This window comes from Lepidochelys kempii, chromosome 6, assembly GCF_965140265.1.
Source record: "Lepidochelys kempii isolate rLepKem1 chromosome 6, rLepKem1.hap2, whole genome shotgun sequence".
Taxonomy (NCBI): Eukaryota; Metazoa; Chordata; order Testudines; family Cheloniidae; genus Lepidochelys; species Lepidochelys kempii.
In genome coordinates this window covers 122,494,082-122,500,805 of record NC_133261.1, presented here as the reverse complement: position 1 = coordinate 122,500,805, position 6,724 = coordinate 122,494,082, and positions in this window count along the sequence as shown.

Genomic DNA, 6,724 nt, shown 5'->3' with positions numbered 1-6,724 from the left:
TCTTCCAGACTTTCTGGAACTTCCCCAGTGTTTCAAGACTCATTGAAAATCAACATTAATGGGCCAGTGAGCTCATCAGCCAGCTCTTTTAAAACTCTTGTGTGCAAGTTATCTGGTCTTGCAGATTTAAAAATGTCTAACTTTAGTAGCTGCTGTTTAACATCCTCTTGAGATACTGGTGGAATGGAAGAGTGTCATCATAGGATATGATGATATCATCTGTTTTTCCCCATATACAGAACAGAAATATTTCTTGAACAATTATGCCTTTTTGCATGATTAATTCTACCATTTCCATCTAGTAAGGCCCAATACCATTGCTAGGATTCATTTTGTTCTGAATATACTTAAAACCCCCTCTTTCTTTATCGTCCTTAATTCTGCTGACCATAGATTTTTCCTTGTGTTTCTTTGCTTCCTTTATCTATTTTTTACAATTCTTAGTTTCTGATTTATATTCATTACTATCAACTTCCCCTTTCTTCCATTTTATTTTTTATTTATTTTATTGGCACCTGGCTTAAGGTTGAGCACATGTTTAAGTGATATCCAGAGCATTCTGAATTGGGACTTTAGATGTACCTTTATGAAAGACCATATTAATCCAACTAATGAAACTGTTGCAGACTCATGTGAATATTCCCTGGGTCCTCTTCTATGCTATTTTTCACAGAACTTTGTATAGCTTTCAGGTAAGACACTCCCAGCTCTCTCCAAACAAGTCAGCATCAGAAATTAAGCTGGGTAGAAATGTTGGTCAGAATTGAACAGTTGTATGGAACATTGAAATATCCATAATACAAACTGTAGTTTAACTAAACAAAGCAACACTAAAATTACTCAGAGATTATTCAAGTTAATTTCTTTTTGATGAAAGGGTGGGATTCTTCAGTGAAAAGGTGTGTTTCTTACAGTGCATATGCCAAAAGGCCGTGTGTCACAGCGGATGAACTTAATGATGCAAGAGTTTTTCTACAGTATGTGGTTTATGTGTCCAAATTATACCAGCCAAAAAAATGGGAAAGAAGCTTATTTATACCATTTACCAGTAATGTGTAAAGGCTAGTACTCTGAATAATTGACCACTCCCCGTGAGTGTTTGTATTACTATGTATAACTGTCTATAATAGTTATTCCTATAGGTCTTTGATGTATGGATTCTCAGCTGGTGCACATTATTATAGCTTCATTGAAGGCAAGAGAGCTGTGACAATTCACACCAGCTGAGGATCTGCCCCTAGATGTCTCGTTGTTGCCACACCATTTATCAAGACTAGATAGCCGTGTACTGAGAATGACACACGGCTGAGGTTTAGCCAACTGTGCACCTGTCAGTGTGAGCCGAAGGTATCCCTGATGAAGATGATAGTTACTCCAACTGAAGACTTCCCAAAGAACTCAGTGACATCGAAACAGCTTCTCTCAAGGCAAAAGAATCAGCAAAGGGTTGGCTGCACGTTGCAGAAATACTCCCAATGGAGCTGGCTCATGCTGGTGACCCCTACCCTCTGCCACCCCTGCTGCCTGAGAAGCCATTCATGTGGGGAATCAAAGAATCATAGAATATCAGGGTTGGAAGGGACCTCAGGAGGTCATCTAGTCCAACCCCCTGCTCAAAGCAGGACCAATCCCCAATTAAATCATCCCAGCCAGGGCTTTGTGAAGCCTGACCTTAAAAACTTCTAAGGAAGGAGATTCTACCACCTCCCTAGGTAATGCATTCCAGTGTTTCACCACCCTCCTAGTGAAGAAGTTTTTCCTAATATCCAACCTAAACCTCCCCCACTGCAACTTGAGACCATTACTCCTTGTCCTGTCCTCTTCTACCACTGAGAATAGTCTAGAACCATCCTCTCTGCAACCACCTCTCAGATAGTTGAAAGCAGCTATCAAATCCCCCCTCATTCTTCTCTTCTGCAGACTAAACAATCCCAGTTCCCTCAGCCTCTCCTCATAAGTCATGTGTTCCAGACCCCTAATCATTTTTGTTGCCCTTCGCTGGACTCTCTCCAATTTATCCACATCTTTCTTGTAGTGTGGGGCCCAAAACTGGACACAGTACTCCAGATGAGGCCTCACCAATGTCGAATAGAGGGGAAAGATCACGTCCCTTGATCTGCTCGCTATGCCCCTACTTATACATCCCAAAATGCCATTGGCCTTCTTGGCAACAAGGGCACACTGCTGGCTCATATCCAGCTTCTCGTCCACTGTCACCCCTAGGTCCTTTTCCGCAGAACTGCTGCCTAGCCATTCGGTCCCTAGTCTGTAGCTGTGCATTGGGTTCTTCCGTCCTAAGTGCAGGACCCTGCACTTATCCTTATTGAACCTCATCAGATTTATTTTGGCCCAATCCTCCAATTTGTCTAGGTCCCTCTGTATCCTATCCCTGCCCTCCAGTGTATCAACCACTCCTCCCAGTTTAGTATCATCTGCAAATTTGCTGAGAGTGCAATCCACACCATTCTCCAGATCATTTATGAAGATATTGAACAAAACCGGCCCCAGGACCGACCCCTGGGGCACTCCACTTGACACCGGCTGCCAACTAGACATGGAGCCATTGATCACTACCCGTTGAGCCCGACAATCTAGCCAACTTTCTACCCACCTTATAGTGCATTTATCCAGCCCATACTTCTTTAACTTGCTGACAAGAATACTGTGGGAGACCGTGTCAAAAGCTTTGCTAAAGTCAAGAAACAATACATCCACTGCTTTCCCTTCATCCACAGAACCAGTAATCTCATCATAGAAGGCGATTAGATTAGTCAGGCATGACCTTCCTTTGGTGAATCCATGCTGACTGTTCCTGATCACTTTCCTCTCATGTAAGTGCTTCAGGATTGATTCCTTGAGGACCTGCTCCATGATTTTTCTGGGGACTGAGGTGAGGCTGACTGGCCTGTAGTTCCCAAGATCCTCCTTCTTCCCTTTTTTAAAGATTGGCACTACATTAGCCTTTTTCCAGTCATCTGGGACTTCCCCTGTTCGCCACGAGTTTTCAAAGATAATGGCCAATGGCTCTGCAATCACAGCCGCCAATTCCTTTAGCACTCTCGGATGCAACTCGTCCGGCCCCATGGATTTGTGCACGTCCAGCTTTTCTAAATAGTCCCTAACCACCTCTTTCTCCACAGAGGGCTGGCCATCTACTCCCCATGTTGTGATGCCCAGCGCAGCAGTCTGGGAGCGGTCCTTGTTCGTGAAGGCATTGGCAAAAAAAGCATTGAGTACATTAGCTTTTTCCACATCCTCTGTCACTTGGTTGCCTCCCTCATTCATTAAGGGGCCCACACTTTCCTTGGCTTTCTTCTTGTTGCCAACATACCTGAAGAAACCCTTCTTGTTACTCTTGACATCTCTTGCTAGCTGCAGCTCCAGGTGCGATTTGGCCCTCCTGATTTCATTCCTACATGCTCGAAGTCCTGGTGCAAAGGGAACTGCCTGGGCCTTTGAATATCAAGCAGAGAAACATTTCCCATAGTGTAGGAGCAGGGACCCAGTCCCTAGGGACCTACCATGTCCTACACCAAATACGACTCGCTAGCATACAGCTGTACACCAGAGTGCTAGGCAAGGTACACCTCTGCTGGGTTATCTGTCAAATGGATTTGTGGTGATTTACGGCACTCGAGAATGGGCTCAGAGTAAGGGGAAAGCCTCATGGCGGGGTCAATTGAGGCTAAAGCCTGAGGTGCAACGTAAGCTTTTCCTGCTGCCTTGATTTCTTCCCCTTATTTTAAAATTTCTATTTTACTTCATTTCAGCATTCCATAAAACCAGGATATGGGAGCATGCTTACTGGACAGGCTTAGTTTTCTTGCAGCCCCACTCAGACGCTTGTCAGAAGTTATTTAGGTATTTAATAATATTTAATAGTATGTTTCCTGCAGTTACAGCTGCCCATTTCACTGGCAAAAGCCAAAGTCATTTAAAGATTAATATTTTTCCATTCTGGGAGTCAGACTGTGCTGCTTTATATGTATATATCTGACTGCTTGCAGGCTGGCAAGGTGAAAAAAGAAGATAAGGCTGAAAGAAATTCTGCATTTCATGACCCGTTGGCTTATATTCTGTGTTTCATACAGACACTTAACAATCATGACAGAGTGTCTTACATCTCCCTTAAAATAGCCACCATATTAAGCCACATATTCAATGTAAATGAATCTGAACTGTTTTTTTCTGGGTCACTGGCTCCTGAGTCACACTGTGTAACAATGGTTACATTGTGTGCAAGGATAAAAAGAGAGAGTTTGAGTCTAAACCATGACACTTATTGCTTCATATTTAGGAGGCCTTTAGCAAGAAGAATGGGCTTCATTTCTTACACTGTCATAAAATCAGTTTTTAAAAAAAGTTGTTCTAGAAGAGAAGTAGAGAGATTGGTTTGAGAACCACTGCTATAAAGCACTGGGCTGGGAATCAGGAGACCTAATTCCCAGCTCTGCCACGGTCAGTGGTGTGATTTTGGACACGTCATTTCACCTCTCTGTGCCTCCGTTTCACTTCCCACCCTTTTTCTGTCTTGGCTATTCAGACTGTAAGCTCGTTGGGGCAGAGACTGTATCTCACTCTGTGGTTGCACAGTGCCTAGCACCATGAGGTTCTGATCTCAGTTGGGGCCTCTTATCACTGTTGGATATATAAATAGTAATTATACTAGGAAATTGGGTCCCTCAAGTGAGCCATGTTGGTAGAAATGATTGAGATCAGTGTAACTTGCTAAAGAAAGACAGGGCAATGTTTCTCAACTGTCCTTCATTACAGACCAAAAGCTGCTTCCTTCGCAAGTCAACATGGGGTTAGGTTCATAGCTCACTGGATGGAGATGGGAAAAGAGATGTTACAACATCAAGTATAGCTCCTCATATGTATCTCCATTGCACGGTCAGGCTCTAGTCCTCTGACATGTCGGACCTCAAACCACTCGATTTTATTGTAATGTATTTATATCAAGGATGCTGAAGTCAGAAACTGACATTGTAGACCGGGATCCTAAAGTGCAGCCTGTGGAACTGTGACAGGTGTCAGTCGGTCCTCCGAGCCCCTAGGGGCGATGGAGAGCAATGGTCTCCGTGGCAGGCCTCGGCCCCACCTCCCGGGCGTTGGGGAATTAGCGGGAAGGTGTGCCGGCCGGAGTCAGTAGCGCGCCCCTCCGGGCAGGGGAGCGCCGGCAAGAGTCAGTAGCGCGCCCCTCCGGCAGGGGAGCGCCGGGGTAGGGGAACACAGGCCCACCCAACTCCACTGCGTTCCAGCCCAGGGCCCTGACAGTGGCGGGAGGCGAAGGTCCTGCCACTGGGTCAGCGGGGCAATCCGCACCCGCTGACCAAACACACCCATCCCATGGTGTGGTTGGTCCCCTGGGCTACTTCCTACCCGGTCTCTCTCAGGCAGGTCTCTCCGGATCCTCCATCTCCTCCGGGTATTCCGCTGCGGGCAGCTCCGGATCCTCCATCTCCTCCGGGTATTCCGCTGCGGGCAGCTCCGGATCCTCCATCTCCTCCGGGTATTCCGCTGCGGGCAGCTCCGGATCCTCCATCTCCTCCGGGTATTCCGCTGCGGGCAGCTCCGGATCCTCCATCTCCTCCGGGTAATCCGCTGCGGGCAGCTCCGGATCCTCCATCTCCTCCGGGTATTCCGCTGCGGGCAGCTCCGGTTCCTCCGGGTATTCCGCTGCGGGCCACCCCCGCTCCCCCTCGGTATCGGACTCACGCTGGCCTGGGCTGCAGTCAGGCCCCTCCAGGTCCTCGGGGTATTCAGCGGCTGGCAGCCCTGGTTGCCACAGGCCTTCCCCCCGGTCAGGCTCCTCCTTGCCCAGGGCTTCGCCTGGGTCAGCAGCAGGATCGCGAGGGAGCAGCCTGTGTCTGTTTCCCTCCCTGGTGCTCTCCTCACTGGGCAGAGGGCCCCGCCCTTTGTACTTCCTGTCCCACCCTTCCCCTTCCGGGGATTGGTGGAAGCTTGGCCTGGCCCCGCCCACTCAGGCTCAGAGGGTGGCTCTTTACCCTCTGGTTCGGAGGGGAGCGCTGGCTCCCTACAGGAACATAAAACCTGGCCTGTAGCTGCCGCCTTCCTATAACTGCAAGGTGAGCACAACTGCTGGCCTGTAACGGTGATGCACCAGTTCCTGTTCATCTGGTGAGAAGGTTACAGTTAAGGGCAGTGTGACTGTGCCCATTTATCTAACCTAATAAATATATATTGCAAGTGGTTTGGGGCAGGATCATCTCTGAAAAATTTCAACAGTACCTAGCACAATGCGGTCCCAGCCCCATTGAGGCCATTAGCTGTTACCACAATCTAATAATAAATATGCAAATTTGGTTTGGTCATGTTGCTAGAATGACCCCATAGCAACTGCCTAAAATTGTGCTCTAAAAGAATGAGTGGAGAGAGAGGCCAGGGACATCCAAGGAGACGATGGTGCCCCAATGGGCTCAAATGGTGGCTCAAAACAGATGTGGATGGAATTTGCTCATAACCTCGGCCATACCCACCTTTGGCATTGGAAAAAGAAGATGATGATGATGATGATGAAGAAATTAGGAGCAGCCACCTGACAAATGGCTGGGCAACCCTTGTGATATGTGGGTCCCCCTGTCACAGGCAAAGTTATTTATGCCTAAAAATTGTACCCCACCCAGCATCCCTCTTCTCTTCTCCTTGTGTTCCAGTTTGGATGTCACCTCTCCAACTTAGGCCTCTGTGGTTTGGGGTGTGG